Here is a 17,693-nt window from a genome sequence, read left to right as displayed (position 1 = left end):
ATTCAATAATCAGCATCGGGCCTCCGGCAACAACAAAACTCCCGTAACCTCTTCCATGACAGCATGCACACGATTCCATAACACCACCACATCAGGGCACTCCCATATAATATGGAGGAAGGTAGCAATCAAACCACACCCACGCTTGCACAACCCATCCACAGAATAACCCATACGCAGCAGCCAGGGATCTGTTATATAGATACGATGTAGGATTTTCATTTGCACCAGCCGGAGACGGGCCGGAATCGCGACCTCTTTAGGAGAAGATATCGCAGCCTGCCAATCTTCATCATCCAACTCCAGTCCATTGCCGGTCCAAGCACCCCGAAGCTGCAACAGCAAATCCTATCGATAATAAGTTTTTTTATATATTAGGGAAATAGCACTATCCGGGACGTGCCCGTCAAGCACTCTATCCTCGAGAGGAGAAGCTTCAGGGATAACGGTCCCAGTCGGGAAAACCGAACACAGCGCGTGGCGGATCTGCATATAACGGAAATGCTCCTCATCACTGAGCGCATATTCCGATTTAAGCTCATCAAAAGTCTTGACCCTGTTCTTGACCCAGAGATCCCGGACCCTACTAATATTAATGAGGTCCCACTTCTCAAAGCCCTTCGTAGTCCAAAGACTGCCCAATCTTTCCGCAGCGTAAAGCGGGGTCGCTCTAGTCCATTTGGCCGACCACCCCATAGCTGCGTTTGCGCTACCCCACACCGTGACCACAGTGGGTCCAGTCAGTTTCCTTCCAGATTATTTGGAATATAACGCCCTGTTATAATTCCCTCCCGGCAGCTGCCATTTGTCCATTTCGAAAGCAGGATTCGGAACCAGGCCGTACATGGCATGATTAATTGTACTCCGTTAGGACGCCCAGTAATAACGTTTAATGTCCGGCACGCGATGCCCCCATCGTACTAGGGCAAAGTCAACTTCGCTAGGGCAATGCGGGGACGCCCGCCCCATATCAACTTCCTCTGAAGGCTCTCTATCTCACGAAAGTAACTGGCCGGTACAAGGTCAAGCGTATTCTGGAGGGCATATAGAAATCGGGGTAGGGACATCATCTTGAAAAGAGCTGCCCTCCCGACCGGGGAAAGCGGCAGGCCGCACCAAGCCGTCACGTCGGATTTAAGCCGAAGAAGCGGAGGAAGCAGGTTCCGTTCGTACCGAACCGCGGGGTCTAGTGATAAAAAGATCCCCAGATATTTAAACCCGGCCTGTGATATCGGTATCGGGCAGATACGTGGCAAGGGGGGTACTTCCCCGGTGAGTGGATAAATACTAGATTTAGCCCAATTGATGACTAGACCAGAGTTCTTCCCGAACGAACTAAGTACATCAAATAATACCCCCAGTGACTTCCGAGGGGAAGTGAGATATAACAGAATGTCATCTGCGTATAGCGATATGCGGTCTTTAAAGTCGGGAGACCACCTAATGCCTTAAAGCGACGGTTCCCACCGTAGCCAAGCAGCAAGGGGTTCTAAAGCAAGCGCAAAGAGCAATGGAGATAAAGGGCATCCCTGTCGCGTACCCCTCCCAAGAACAAAGGATTCCGAGACCCTGCCGTTAACCACCACCTGGGCCAGCGGTTCCTCGTACAGGAGTTTAACCCAACTGATAAACCCGGGGCCAAAACCGAATTTCAATAGGGCCGCCCACAAATATGGCCATTCCACAGTATCGAAGGCCATCGTGGCATCCAAGGAGACCAAGATGGCAACACTACATCAGGGGAGAGACGTTTCAGAAACTGCAATACTATCCCCCATTTTATCCTGTCCCCCAGACCGTTGACATTCCAACTTAGTACCCTCAGCCCCCTACCCCCATCCCCGAGATGAAGACAGATTCTATCCCACGATGAAACAGACACCAAAGTCAAAATATGCAGTAATACGTTGCTTCAAAACAAACCAATACAAAACAAAGTTCCCCCCCAACACCCCCAAAGAAATATTCCGGACACCCCCCCCACCCCACCCTGCACCCCTGCGTTAGACCAAAAAGCCACCCCAACTTGCAGTGTGCCTGTCGCCCTAACATAAACTGATCTACAAAAAGAGAAAAAAAACCCTGAAGGAGGAAGAGTCCCAGTTCCCCTACCGGCTCATGGTATTTACAAATATATGTACAAACTCAAAAAGTAATCAAACCGCTGCTGCAAAGTCCATATACCACACGTGCCGGTCGTCACTCACTCCTCCTGTTCCAATGGACCACCGTCAGCGCCCCCCCGATTGCTCCGGGCGGTCTCGATGCGTTGGTAGAGTATCAAGCCAGTCGCTAACGACCTCGGGCCGATCAAAAAAGAGAGCCCGTTCATTGTATTCGATGCGTAGTCGAGCAGGGAAGAGCATAGCGTATGTCAAGCCCATGTCTCTCAGTCTCCGTTTCACAACCATGAATCCCATCCTCTGTTTTTGTACAGACTGTGTGAAGTCCGGGTAGAAACCAATAGTCACATTCTCAAATTTCGTGGGGCCGTTGGCCCGCGACGCCTGCAGGATAGCGTCCCTGTCCCTGAAGTTAAAGATCCTGGCTATGATGGGCCGTAGAGGGGCGCCTGGTTTATTATTCCCACCCGGGACTCTGTGGGCACGCTCAACCGCAAAAAAGTTACTGAGGCCCTTAGGGGTCAGATGGTTCAATATCAGGTCCTCTACAAGGAGATCCGTCGTTAATTCAGTGGACTTCTCTGGAACCCCGATGATAGGCACATTGTTGCGCCTAGCTCGACTTTCGAAGTCATCCAGACGACAGGCAAACAGATCATTAGAGGACCGCAGATTACGAACTTCTGTTTGGAGCTCGGACATGTCTGTCGTGAGACTGGCGGTCTTGATATCCAAAGACTTGACCCGTTCATTGGTCTTCGCCAGATCAGTCCTGATCAAGTTGACATCGATAGCGACCGTGTCAAGCTTTAGAGCCAATATTTCGTATTGCAGGCCCATGGATGTCTTCATGCTTGCAATGGCGCCCATGACGTCTCGTAGGGTCAATTCTTCCGTCGCTGAGGAGCCATCACCGGTCTCGTCCAAAGCTTTACCAACACCACTGGGGGATCCTTTTGGACGAGTGAAGCGATCCATGATATTGGATTGGATGGCACCCCCTCGGTGCGTGACTTTGGTGGTCCGCTTCTCGCTTTCTGGCTTGCTCGCCATATTGAGCGACGCGCCCCAGAGGGGCCTTTGGGACCTGGTGTGAATGGCTTCTCACAAATCGTACTTGTAAAGTCTAGAGACGAGGCGCAACAGGCAAGCGCTCACCCAAAGTTAAACCATGAGCCAACAGAGTCAGATGGCGGCTGGTTGCAGTAGACAAGGACCAAAACGAAACCGAAAGTACTTCAGGGGCACCAGTCGACTTCCACTGGCCGTTGTTGTTCAATTGCCACCTGGGTATCTCAGGGACTGGAGTCCCGGGCTGCTTCTTGGTGTAGGCCACCAACTTTCGGAGTGGAGTAAGTCCGGTTCCCGGCAGCCAAATCGATTTTTGAAAAGAGCTTCTATGTCAGCAGGGTCATATACATAAGAACCAGTCATCCATATCAAGCATGATATATGCGGGAGGCGGCGAGGGTCTCGGGAGCCCTTTGCTCACGCGACCATCTTGGATGCGCGCTAAGCTCCTCCCTCCTGACAGATTTTCTTGATCAATAAAGAACAAGTTAAATACCTTCGGCAATGATGTATATATAAGAGACAGGTTAGTTAGAGATTCCTTACCTTTAAAATTACCCCAGGCGTCAGAAGGAATCCGGAGAATTTTTCCTTAGCAGTACGCCTAAAAGTCGGTAGGTGGCGTCAGTCGATTCCGCGTCTGTCGTCATGACGTCACGGTGCCTAGTTAGATGCCGCCCCTGCGCACTGACATCAGTTCTAACACTACTTTACACACCAAAAGCACAGAGCCATGAAAGACACTGACCACTGGTGCGCCACACTAGGGCCCTGAAAGGGAGTCCCTGTCCCTAGAAGTCAGTTCGCAGAGCGGGGAGGATGGGTGGGGCGGGAAGGAATCTATAACTAACCTGTGTCTATTACAGATACATTTTTACAGAAGGTAAGTACTTGTTCATCTGAAATTGAAATGTATAGATTCCTTACCTTTAGAATAGTTCCCCAGCAATACCAACCCTGGAAGAGGGACTGTGAGCCAGGTTAACACCAGAAAGTCCTGGAAGGGTGGGGGGCGGGGGGATCGGGCCAAGCTGCCGACAGCAATGGTCGCGCAGCTTTGAAGCTCCTATGTAGTCCCCTAGATCATGGGAGACCCATCGCAGGAACGGCGCAAGGCAGTGGTGACTCGGCGAGGCTGGGACCGGCGGCCGCGGATAAGGAAACATCTTTGAGACCGGGCCGATGAACTTTACAGAGCGGAGCTACGTGCTGGGGCCTGTGACCAAATCCAGGTTCACCTTGCGGCCTAGCAAAGCTGTGCTGCAGACTCACGGAGTGGAGTGGCGGTGAACCCCCACCAAACAGAATTCGCTACTCCCTTTGCCCCACCCCCCAAGATTCTGAATTGACATTACGGCGAGACCCGCGAGCTAAATGCATGGGGTCTGCCCGGCGGTGATCCCGGAGGCCCTGCGGCGAACGGGGTCACGGGCGAGCCTGGGATAAGGCCACCTGGGAGTGGAGGGGGGGACAACAACACATCAGCCCTCCTCTGCAGTTTGCAGCCATGAGATCGGTGATGGGGAGGAGTCAAACATGTGGGCCTACTAAAAGTCTGTGTGCCATGAACTAAGGCCTGCCGGGGAATCCCAGGTTCAAACAATTAGGGATGAAGCTGCCTAATATCCTGGTCTGCAACGAGACAGCGTTATGTGAGGGCAGTTTGTCGTAGCTGAGCGCCACAAAGAGATATAGTGGATGAGAGGGCCAGCTGCGCGGAGACCTGGTCAGCCCGGAGCTTTTCTCTGAGTCGCCTGCTTCGCCCCATGAACCATCACGGCCTCCCCCCTTGCTTCTACACTGGTTTTTGAGCCCAACGGAACCTTCTGTCTGGCGCACTGAGTGTGCACTTTAGCGGATGTGGTCGAGAAGGCATGGGCTGTAAAGACCCGAAGCAACGAATATAGCAGTTCACCAAGGTGACGGAGAGGGTTCCTACTACTGACGCATATATGGATGCTGGGGGTTCTACCAGAGGTCCCCCAGTGGATCAACCCACAAGGCCAGACTCCGCGCGGGATTTTAAGCCTTGGGCAGCCGATTTGACATTTTGGACAAACGTTTGGACACTCTAGGCACCAAGATTGATGTTCATGAGAAGCGCCTGGACACTGTTGAGGGGAGGGTGTCAGACTTTGAGGATGGGTCGGCTCAGGCTGTGCACAAAAGCTTGAACGATTTGAAAAGATTCTAAAGGACGTGGAAATTATAAACAAGGATTTAGAATACCACAGTAGATGGAATAACCTGCGCATCCTAGGCGTTCCAGAAACTTTCAATACTGGTCATTTGGATCAGTTCATGGAAAACCTATTAGCTGATCTACTTGGTAGAGAAGCTTACACCAACCCTGGGTATAATTGCGCGCCTGCTAAATATCCACGTCATGGACACCGTGCTGCGACTAGCAAGGGAAAAGGGTTCACTAAGCTGGCAGGGTTCAAAGCTATCATTATACCCAGATTTTACTATTATGGTGCGCGAGGCGTAAATATAATGGTGTGAATGCGATGCTACGCAATTTTGGCCTGTTATGGGCTTTTATAACCGGCATGTCTTCGTGTTGATATTGACGGCAGGTCCCGAATATTTGAGACCCCTTCAGGAGTCCAAGAATTTTGCAGAGGCTACAAGGGTGGCGGGCAGCATGGTAGCAAAGATGCCGCAGAATACTCCCCCCCCACTGTGGCTCTGCTGCCAGTGTGGAGCCTTTCTCTACTGAATAACACAGGCGCAGGAGTGTTGCCTTTGGTATCTCTCTACAAGATGTAGCTGCGCTATCTTATTTCATGGACTGTCATTGGACTTATTATATAATCAATAGTTTGGGTACATGGAGTGGCGTTGGTAGCCCCCATTCATGTTTTGCACACTTTAGTGTACAATGTTGATAATTTATTCAAATACTTCTCTCTTCAGTGTTGAATGGTTTGTTTAGGGTAGCTAACTTTATGCTTACTGGAGATGTTCCCTGCTTCAGGGTGTGCAGGGATGGGAGGGTTATATTTGCTGCCGCTACATTTCATTAGTTGTACACTTTGCCACTTTAATACTGGCAACAACTTGAATATAATGTTTAAGAGAACAATATGCCTGCTATAGATGATTTACCTAGCTCTTCCAACCTTTTTTTTTTTTTTTTGTAGACCTTTATTGCACATAATACATATACACAGCGGTGTGCCTACAACCCATTGGTAGGGCCGGCCGAAATCAGTGTACCAGCTGAAGTGGCTGAATTCGCAAATAGCCATCATTAGCACAAGTGCACAGCATGGAAAGGCACACCAAGTCGTCAAGAGGTAATGTTCAGTGTTCATTATAAGACTGCAGCCATATCGCCCTTATGGAATCTCGGTCTCATTTTACAGTTCTTTGAAACAAACTCAAGTAACAATAATACCCAACTCCCAACTGGTCAATCCTGGTTCCAGGTCCTAGTGAGTATTCCGAGTCTTTGAGGTAGAATGACAAAGATACACTCGACCCTCGAGTGGCAAGAAAGCTATCAAACAGGGCATTCAGTCTTTGGTAAGTATTCCCATCATTTTACAAGAAACAGCAAGTACACAAATGGCATTTGGGCTGTGATAAAACTCTCAAGGTCCATGTGGACCTCCTAGACAGACACGTGGATCACTCGGACTAAGCATGACACACGGCATTCACTTTTGCGAGAAACACTCACTCAGGTTCACCCCCTCCGTCTAACGATCCGGTACTCCCACTCCTGGCGCTATCATCATCAGCTAGGGAAAGCATATATTGCGTATACGGAGCCCATATGTCTAGTGGTCGTGCCTTCGCTGGCAGTCACTCATAGTAACAATTCAATTGATCTCTGCAGTAAGCCATGTCATTCAGCCACAGTTGTACATCAGGTGCTCTTCTCCCCCCCCACTCCATAGCAACCCTCCGTTTAGCCAATTGTAGCGCCAACACAATGAAACGTCTCGACTTCGCAGATATACCAGAGGCTATTCCCAGGAGGCATAGGCGCACATCCAACACAACCTCAGTCGACGTCATGGCAGTGAGCGCCTCAGAGACAGCCTTCCAGAAGGCATACACACGTGAACATCCCCAGGCCAGATGTACAAAGTCAGCGTCATCCTCTCCACACCGGACACACTGAGCAGTCGCACGAAGGCCATACCGAACCAGCTGGACCGGCGTGTAGTACCACTGATGCACAAACTTATAATGAAGAAGACGAAAATTGCCATTGGCCACATATCCCCCAGTCATAGAGCAACATTCGGTCCATTCATCATCACTCAGTGGTTCTGGGAGACTCCTATCCCATCGAGCCCTGGCCAGAACTGCGCCACCTCCCTCATCTTCCTGCGTAGCGCGGTACAGTTTAGAAAGCAACTTAGCCCTGTCAGTAGTGGTGTAAAGCAATTGCAAGGCTCCGAGTGTCAACGGTTCCTCCGGATATGTAGGATATAGAGCATGAACAGCAGCCCGAAGCCTGACGTATGTAAAGGTAGACATAACTGCATTAGCCGAGTGGTCTGTCATAGCCTGTAAGGAGAGGAACGAGGCCCCAGGGAAAAGGTCCCCCATAGTATGTAGCCCAGCTCCCTGTAGAATCTGTAAACCTCCAATCTCGCCCGATACCGAGATGTCTGAGTGATAGAGAAGTGGCATAGCAGGCGCATATAATGGCAACCTGGCTGCTCGTCTGCCTAGTTCCCGCCAGGCGGTCGCCGTGGATTTCACCGTGTCAACCTCTCCTTTATCAAACACTGAATGATCATTGACTATCATGGCCCTCAGCGGATTCGGCAGAATAGCACTGGCTTCAAGTGCTACATGCGGGGTATATGGAGGAGCATACAGCCAGTAGGTTGCAAAATGTGCTTGTGCACACAAATAGTATAACTTCATATCTGGTACAGCAAAGCCCCCCAGCTCGTATGGCTTGGTCAATACCTCCCATGTTACACGCGGTTTCTTACCAGCCCAGGTTAGAGTAATCAGTAGGGATCTTAGCCTGGCAAAAAAGTGCGATTTCAGCGGGACAGGAATGTTGACAAAGAGATAGAGGAATTTCGGCAATACCACCATTTTAATTAAAGATACTCGATCCGCCAGAGTTAGAGGGAGTCGTGTCCAACGCGCCACCTGATCCTCCAACTTCGAGATGGCCACTCCATAATTAGCCCTTATAATTTCTTGGCTGTCCCTGTGCACCCAGATGCCCAGATACCGAACTGACTCTGTCGCCCATTCCAACGGAAATTCTAAGGGAATCTGGTGGGTAGCATCCGTGAGGGGCAACATAACAGATTTGTCCCAGTTGATGGTCAGACCGGAGTGACGACCAAACTTGATAAACTCTCAGAGTATGGCTTCTAGGTGTAGAGCAGGTTCGCGCACATAAAGGACCATGTCATCAGCATACATGGACACTGCCAAAGACCTGAGAGGGAACTTCAGCGCCGCCTCTGCATACCTCTGCCTCAAGATACAGGCCAGCGGTTCCATCACAATAGCAAAAAGCAAGGGCGAGAGAGGGCAGCCCTGCCTCGTCCCCCTCTGAACCGGAAATGGGCTGGAGACATGACCATTGACCCTTACTCTCGCTATGGGCTCAGTATATAGGAGAGTTACCAGTGATGTAAAAAAAAAAAGGCACCCCCATTCGGTGTAGTATGGCTATCATATCTCCATGCCACCGAATCAAAGGCCTTGGCAGCGTCAAGCATGACAGCCACCGCAGCCAGCTCCGGCTTAAGCAGATGTAACACAGCAAACACGCCCAGTTCAGCACCATGCACTTGTAACACACGCCTCAAACACAGTCACAGAGCGCTCCCCCTCATACTCCACTCACACCCCCACCCCTTTTACCAACCCCCAGACCTCCACACATACCATCAACACTCCTCTCACACCTACAGCGGGCATCATTACTCAGCTCACCCCTAACAGCACACCTCTCACACACAACACTCCTAACCTAGTCCAGCACCAGGACAACACGCACTGCGACAAATCCCCCCCTTCATCCCTCCCCATTCTCAGTCCCCATTACCCTCTAACCAATCACGCAGAACACACCTCCTCTCTTAATTTAACTCCCCCTCCCTACAACAGGACCATCCCCTATACCATTTCCCCTCCTACTCTCAGCCCCCATTACCCTTCCTGCTCCCCAACCACGACTTTCAGTCTCCCAGCATACACCCTGACCCCCCCGCCTACCACCAATGCCCTCACTCTTACCACCAACCTCCTCCCTACCTCATCCACACCCCTCCCGCCCAAAACATCTCCCCTCCCCAACACCTTCCCGTACACCAACACAACGCATACCTCCTCGAACACCAGCCCACGCTCCCACCTGCACACGAATTCCCTGGTCAACCATTCACCTCCGACTGCCGCCCCCACCTACCCCACGATGGACATCATCATGGCCACCCTCACTCAGATCAAAGAAGACATACACAACATCAAGGAACTACTCGCCACCCACCCCATGCACCCAGCACCCACCTCCCCTCCCAACTTGTCCCCTACCCCTCCAGGTGACTCCCTCACTCAACACGCCCCAAACCGGGCGTCAACTACTGCCCATAGGCGCAGCAACTGCCCCCGTCCCCCTCGTCGTCCCTACAACCCCCCCTCACACAACTACACCTCCCCGCCCAACGGGTCCCCCACCCTTTCGACTAACTCTCTCACTCAACTCTCCCCCAACCTGACCTCACTCCCAGCTAACAATCGCAACAACCGCCCCGTCGCACCCACAACTCTACTTCTGACCGTGACACTCTCACCCTTCTACGCTCCTACGACCCAGCCCCCCAAAATCACATAACCACCCCACACCTCAACATTCTCACGATACACTCAAATCCCCTTAGACCCCCCCACACTAAACAGCAGATTCTCCATCCCCAATAACCTCAGAAAAGTCCCTCTCTCGCTAGAACAATCTACCACCCGCATCACACCTCGTCTCAAATGCACTCTCCTCAACTGTAGATCGGCCTCGAAACACTCTGCTGCAATTGCTGATCTACTCTTATCAACGGACCTTGACCTAATCATCCTGACCGAAACATGGCTAACTGAATCTTCGACACCTATAATGGACATTCTGGTTCCTCCCAACTACCACATTATCAGGCTAGACAGAACAGGCAAATTAGGTGGTGGAATCGCATGCATCTACAGGAATAACCTCTCTGTTCAGAAAGTCAATTCTACTTCCCTACCATCCCCAACAACCTGGGAATACATCTGCCTTGACATTATCAGTGAGGGCAAACCGATATGTTCTCTTCACAGCATCTACCGCCCACCCAGGGACAACTCCAACTCCACCTTTTCCCAACAAATCATGGATATGATCTCAAACAATTCTGGACGGCAGCTCACCCAAATATACCTTGGTGACTTCAACCTCCACTGGAATGATGGCAAGGACGCGGTGGTAAATAGTCTTAAAAACTTCCTCGATGCCCTCAACCTCACCCAAATATGTAACAGCCCGACCCACGAGAAAGGTTCTATCCTCGACCTGGTCATCTTCAAAGAGGAATCCATCCAACTCGACTCCATCCAACCCTGTGACTGGTCAGATCATCATACTGTCACATTCTTCATCAATGAAAAAGTTAAAGTTAACCCGGCTCAAGTATCCAAGCCAAAAGCCTGGAAAAGAGACATGAAAATCTCAACCCAGGCTCTCTGCCCCCTAACAGGTGCAATCTCCTACTGCCACCGACAGGCGGTACGAACGTTCAAACACTGACTGACCAGTATCTCAACGCTATGACCTCTATAATTAATGAGGCTGCACCTTTGCAGCTAAAAAGAGCCTCTACTAAAATCTCCAAACCATGGTACGACGGGAGACTCAATGAAGATAGACGAGACATGCGAATGGCAGAGCGTACCTAGAGATCAGCTCCCTCGGCAATGCACCTAAAAGACCTAAAGAAAAAGAGAAACGCCTACTTCAGGAAAATAAAACGCTCAAAATCAGACTTCTTCAGCCTCCAGCTCGACCAAGCAAAAAACCGTCCGAGAAAACTGTTTGAGCTAATCAGATCACAATCTAAGGATCAACCCCAACCACTCATCACTGCGCGTGAGGCGCCATCCTGTGAAGACTTCGCTGCTTTCTTTTCCCAAAAAACTGACAACATAAAGAGCGATCTCCTCATTGACGCAAGCCTCTACTCCAAACCACAGTGCCTAGCAGCCACTGAACCAAAAAACAATGCCACATGGTCAACCTTTGGCACATACTCAGAAGAAGAAATTGGCAAACTGCTCAGCACCCTGAAACCATCCAATCACCTCATGGACCCCCTTTCTGCTGCAGCAGTGAAAGACTTTCCCCCTTGCTTATCCCTCTCTGGACTAAAATTATCAACAGCTCTCTCCAACAGGGAAGCATACCTGACTCACTAAAAGTTGGTCAGGTCACACCTCTCCTAAAGAAACCTACAGCCGACCCCTCTGATCTCAACAACTACCGTCCCATTACCAATATTCCCACCCTCGCCAAACTGCTGGAAAAATGCGCACAACTACAATTGGCTAAACACATTGAACAATTTGATCTTCTCAACCCGCATCAGTCAGGCTTCCGAGCAGGGCACAGTACAGAAACGGCTATGACTCACATAATTGACGACGCACTTCAAATGCTAGACCGGAACGACACCTGCCTCCTCATCCTCCTTGATCTCTCTTCAGCATTTGATACTGTTAAACATGAGAATCTACTAGAGCTTCTAAACACAAGAATGGGCTTATCTGGAACTGTTCTCAAGTGGTTCGCCTCCTTTCTTCACAACAGGTCGCAGAAATTCAAGAGCAACAACAGGATGTCCTCGCCAATACCCGTAACGCTAGGTGTCCCCCAAGGATACTCGCTATCCCCAACTCTATTCAACCTAGTCATGGAACCGCTCACCACCTTGCTACAAGCATCCAATGTACATTTTCACATGTACGCAGATGACACCCAACTCTATCTCAAATTACAGTCCCCCAAGGACATCTTGCTCCTGAACTCAACGATCAGATGCACCCAATCCTGGCTGGCCGATAATCATCTCAAACTCAATGCCCTGAAAACAGAATTCCTTCTGATCTCACCTCCAGCGAAGGCCTCCACCACTCAAATTTGGCTTAAAGACCTAACTGCACTCAATGTCCAACCCACCATCGTGGACTCAGCAAAATCCCTAGGCATAACACTCGACACCAATCTGAGCATGCAGCAACATATCAGCAAGGCAACAAAGGGAGCAAACTTCCAGATCAACACTCTGAGGAAACTTAAACCCTTCCTCCCAGCCAAAGACTTCCAAACCGCAGTACAAGCACTAGTCATCCCTCGAATTGAATACGGCAGCATCGCCCTCTGTGGACTCCCCCTAACTACAACCGCACCCCTAAGAGCTTCTCTAAACGCTGCAGCGAGACTCATCACTGCGTCAAAAAAACACTCCCATATTACCCCGGACTTGAAATCCCTGAACTGGCTGCCATTTGAAGCTAGAATACATCTGAAAATCGCCTGCCTGACACACAAGGCGGTACATCTAAACTCTCCCAGATACCTCGCTCAGAAACTGACAATCTCTGGAGGAGCAAGAAACACCAGAGGCTCAAACAATCTTCTGTTGAAACCTCGAAGATTCCGGAAGGAAAAAACATAAGGGCTCCTTCTCGGGAATGGCGCCCAGGATCTGGAACTCTCTCCCGCCCGAAACAAGACTTATCTCTTCCACCACACTCTTTAAAAATGAAGTAAAAGCTATCCTCATGGCTAAATACACCTGAACTACTATCTGGATCACTGTTAGTACTCTGCACCGATCTATACTACTTGTTTGACCCTTTTGATTTTGTATTAACTGTTCTATTACTCACATGTTTGGCCTTGTAGCCACCTATTTGTACTACTTTGTACTCATGTTGGGCTTAGTTGCCACCTACTTGTACTAATTGACCTATTGATTTATCTGTTTAACCATGCCCATATACTTCTCTTTGTAAAGCGCTCTGATATCTGCAAGGATCTTGTCCGCGCTATATAAAACTTTCAAAATAAAATAAAAATAAATAAACAGAGCCCTCAGATTATGAGTAGTGGACCGGAGAGGTACGAATCCTGATTGATCCGGCAGCACCATGACTGGTAGGAGTAAGCGCAGTTTCGTGGCCAAAACTTTAGCTATTATTTTTACATCTGTATTCATGAGGGAGAGAGGGCGATACGAATCACATTTATTCGGGGGCTTTCCCGGCTTAGGCAGCGCTACCAGTAGCGCCTCTCTCATTGTGGTTGGTAACTGGCCGCAGTCAACCGCTTCTTCCAGGTCCATCGCCAAGTGTGGTAGCAACTGATCTGCATATTCTTTATAAAATTCAGAGGGCAAACCATCAGTGCCAGCTGCCTTGCCATTTGGGAGAACAGCTATTGCCTCTCTAAACTCCTCCTCCGTGATATGATGCATAAGGAATTCCTGTTGCCCCCTCGATAACCATACCAAAGCGATGTCCTCGAAGTACCTATTTATTTCCTCCTCATCTGCTGTGTCCCTGTGCTCATACAGCTGTGCGTAGAGTTTTGTGAAGCAAACCAGAATACCATCCGTGATAGTCACTACGTCCTCACCGTCTTCGATTTCTTGCACAGTGCAGTGACGCGCCCAGGGATCCCTTACCCGGTCCGCCAATCGCTTCCACGGTCTACCCCCTTCACCATAATATCTAGCTCTAGTGTGTTTGGACAGGAATTTCACCTCCTGCTCCGCCAGCTCGTTATATTCAGTGACTTTCGATCTAATTTCGGCTAATGTTTCCCCCGAACATTCCTCCAGCTGTCGTTCCAGGACCAACAATTCTCTTTCCAACCTGGCCATGGAGTCCCTCAGTGACGTAAGCACCCCCGATCGGAGGCCAATAGACGCCCCTCTCACAGTCACCTTAAAGGCCTCCCACACTGTACTCATATTATCAACAGATCCCACATTGTTGGTGAAAAACTCCTCAATAATCTGACGCAATCGCTCACGCAGTACCTGATCGGACAACACACCAGGGGATAGGCGCCAAGTAAAAGGAGCCGGTGCATGTGTCGGCAATTGTATCACCAGTCGAACCGGCGCATGATCAGAGATCGTGCGAGGTAGATGTTCCACATCCAGAACCCATCCACTCACATCACGAGTCACCAGCCAGTAATCCAATCTCGACCATGTATCATGCGCAGACGTGTAGCATGTTCCCTCCCGTCTGCCTCAATCTCCAGGCATCCAACAACCCTATTCCATTCATACCCTCACAGACCGCATCCGCAGCTTTCTTTCGCACGCAAGGCCTATCCTGTTTCTTGTCCAATTCAACTTCCAACGTGACATTCAAATCTCCTCCGCAGAGTACAGCCGATGGGGGAAGCATATATATTTTGTTCCAAAGTGTAACATAGAAGTCAGGATCATCCACATTCGGCCCGTATACATTAAGAAGGGTGACCAGCGTTCCGCACAATTTACCCTGCACAATAATATATCGACCATCCTGGTCAATTTCCTCATGGAGCACTTCAAATGGTACATTTCTCTTAATCAAGATCATCACCCCACGTGCATAAGAAGAATAGGCCGTAGCCAGCCGTGCCCCCGCCCACTGCTCACCCACAATTTCAGCCGCCTTTCCCCGAAGGTGCGTTTCCTGAAGAAAAACCACCTGTGCAACATGCCTATTCAGGAACGCAAGCATCTGTCTAGTCTTTTGCGGCCGATTCAATCCCCGAACATTCCAAGTAATACAAGAGAGTTTACCCCCCCTATCCATACTTCCAGACCGTCAAGCTACCCAGCAGCCAGTAGACACCTCCCAACCCCCTCCCGATAATCCAGTATCCGCCGCCCAGCAATCCAGAAATGTTATGAACCTCCTTGCAAGTTAAACCGTACATATACCTACAATGTTCCAAATGTCTTTTAGACGTCTCAGATCCCCCACAACTGACCAGGAAATACAGCAACCCTGCCCCAAACGTCAAACCCCCCCCCCCCCATCCCTCCACCCTTCAGCATTCCCAACCTGCCAAAGCCGTCCCTTCCCCCCCCTCCCTTACAAACCCCAACATTGCAATCAACTGTGTGTGGGGAACTCCCATATCCGGGGGCGCAGCGGCACACAACTCCCGTCAGAGAACCAACGAGAGTGCAGACCATGCTCAATAATGAACAACCCCAACCCATTCACCCCATCTGCATGGTCATAGGAAAAACAAACAGCAGTCAAATATCAATACACCGCCATAGGGCTCCTATCTATACATTCATGGTTCAGTAGAGGTGCCAACATATGTGGACAGTGTCACAAGCAGACATCACAGTATGCGTGTACATCCCTCTTCGGCCGCAGCCACCAAGCTAGGTCCCAACAATTTCTGTAGGATTCATGGCCCAGTCAATAGCACGCATTGCTTAGCAACATGCGCGGGCAAGCCAATTAATAATCCAGGCAACAGGTCGCTTTAGGTATGGGCAGTATTTACAAGTAGGATAGCAGACAGTGTGTATCAGATCAGGACATCATGGCTGCGCCTCGCGCTCGGTGGTCTGTTTGCGACAAGTTAAGAAACCTCGTCCTGCCTATCATCCTCCCCATCCCGATGCCCATTTGAGTCTCTTACATTTTTTCTGCTTTTTGGCGTAATCCATGGCCGCCTTAGGGGAGGAAAAAATTTTGTTGTCTGACGGAGGCCCTATCCGAAGCCGTGCAGGATACAACATGGCGTACTGGATGTCTTTGGCGCGTAAGAGCTGTTTCAATGTGGCAAATTCTTTGCGCGCCGTTTGCTCCGCCATGGTAAAGTCAGGATAGAACTCCAGTTTGTTACCTTGGTACTCAATGGTGCCCTTTTCCCTTGCAAGGCGCAGTGTAGTATCCCGGTCTCTATAGTTCAGGATCCGAGCTATAATAGGACGTGGCTGCGCCCCAGGCACTGCACGCTTCGCCAGGGAGCGATAGGCGCGTTCTACGATGAAGACGCGAGATAACTGGTCCGCCCCAAAAACGTCCACCAGCATACGCTCCATGAAGTCCTCCATCCGGCCAACATTTGTGGACTTTGGCAGGCCCGTGACGCGTATATTGTTCCTTCTGGACCTCCCTTCTAACTCCTCATTCTTCGCCTGTATGACCGCCAACACCCTCTCCATATTAAACACCTTAGTCGTGACCGTGGCGAGTCCATCCTCCGTGGCAGACACTCTCTGCTCCACTTCCCCCATCCGCTCGTTTTGGCGGTCGAATTGAGTTGCCATTTGGTCAAGGCGATGATTAACCGACTCCATGGTGCCTTTGATGGACTGTAGGGTTTTTTGCATGGCCACCAATGTAGTCTCTAAATTCGGGGTGCCCCCAACTGCCCCCCGTTGCTCAGAGTCAGGCGGCGCCTGTGAAGACGTGAGCGCCGTTTTTTTGGTTTCAAATGTTATCTTCGGTTGGTTTCTCTCCGGCCTGCCCATGGCGGCGATCAGTGCTGTACCCTTGCCCAGGCAACGCAATTATATAGGAGGGATATCGTGAAAAGTGCCCCAGGAAGTCTCAAAGCATGCACCAGTGGCCCCGCGCCAAAGTATGTTTCGGTGGCCCCTCAACTATCCCCAGCCTGGGATAGAAGCAGCAATGGCGCCTGGTGGTGAAAGTGCGCCAAAATGTCTATGCCCCCAGCCGCCAAGCGTATGTGAGGAAAGCTCGTCCGGCGGCCTCTCCGCCAACTAGGGATCGCAGCGCCGCCACTCCGCCGTTGTTTAGGCCTCCCCCCCGTGCCCCCGCCGGCCCAGCGCCACCTCCGCAGCCCCGGGCTCGCTTACTACCCCGCCCAACTCACCGCATCCCGCAGGGCCGGATCAGGCCGTTCGATTTCCAGGCGTCGCACAGCGTGTTCCTCACAAGCGCCGCTACCCCAGGCACTGGGCGCCGCTCTCTCCGGATTCCCTCCGTAGGCAGCGGAGGAGGCCCTCAGTCCGTTCAACTTCAGGGCGGGCTCAAGATGGGAGGCCGGTTCTCCATAGGCGTGGTCACAGCGCGAGACAGCTCGACTTCGGAGAAGGTCGCACCAGCTTTCCGGCAGCCAAAAATCACCTCATCGGATCACCAGATACAGCGGGTGGTGTGTGGCTCGTAGATGGGGTTCAGGTTAGGCAGGTTATATAGGATAAATAAGCAAATGTTGGATGGTCTCGGCGGAGCCTCACTTACGTGCGGCCATCTTGCTCGGTGCCCTCTAGCGCCCCCCTACCTCTTCCAACCTTAAAATAATCACTTGGCATGTTAGGGGTTTGAACAATGCAAAGAAAGGAAGGAATATAGTGCAAAATCTACAGAGACATGGGATTGATATTGCATTTCTGCAAGAGACTCCCCTCCCTAGAACAGAGGTTACTTTGTTTGCTTCCACATAGATATTTCGCTGAGTTCAGCACCTATGCTCGTGGT

At 50.6% G+C, this 17,693-nt stretch overlaps 1 protein-coding gene across 1 annotated transcript in view; it reads right to left on the bottom strand.

Annotated features, from left to right (window-relative positions):
- SBNO1 (strawberry notch homolog 1) overlaps positions 1-17,693 on the bottom strand; it is a 946,695-nt gene that overhangs the window by 444,063 nt on the left and 484,939 nt on the right. The window lies entirely within an intron of this gene.

The sequence above is a fragment of the Lissotriton vulgaris genome, chromosome 11 (genome assembly GCF_964263255.1).
Source record: "Lissotriton vulgaris chromosome 11, aLisVul1.2, whole genome shotgun sequence".
Lineage (NCBI taxonomy): Eukaryota > Metazoa > Chordata > Amphibia > Caudata > Salamandridae > Lissotriton > Lissotriton vulgaris.
This window is presented reverse-complemented; position numbering and strand designations above follow the sequence as displayed.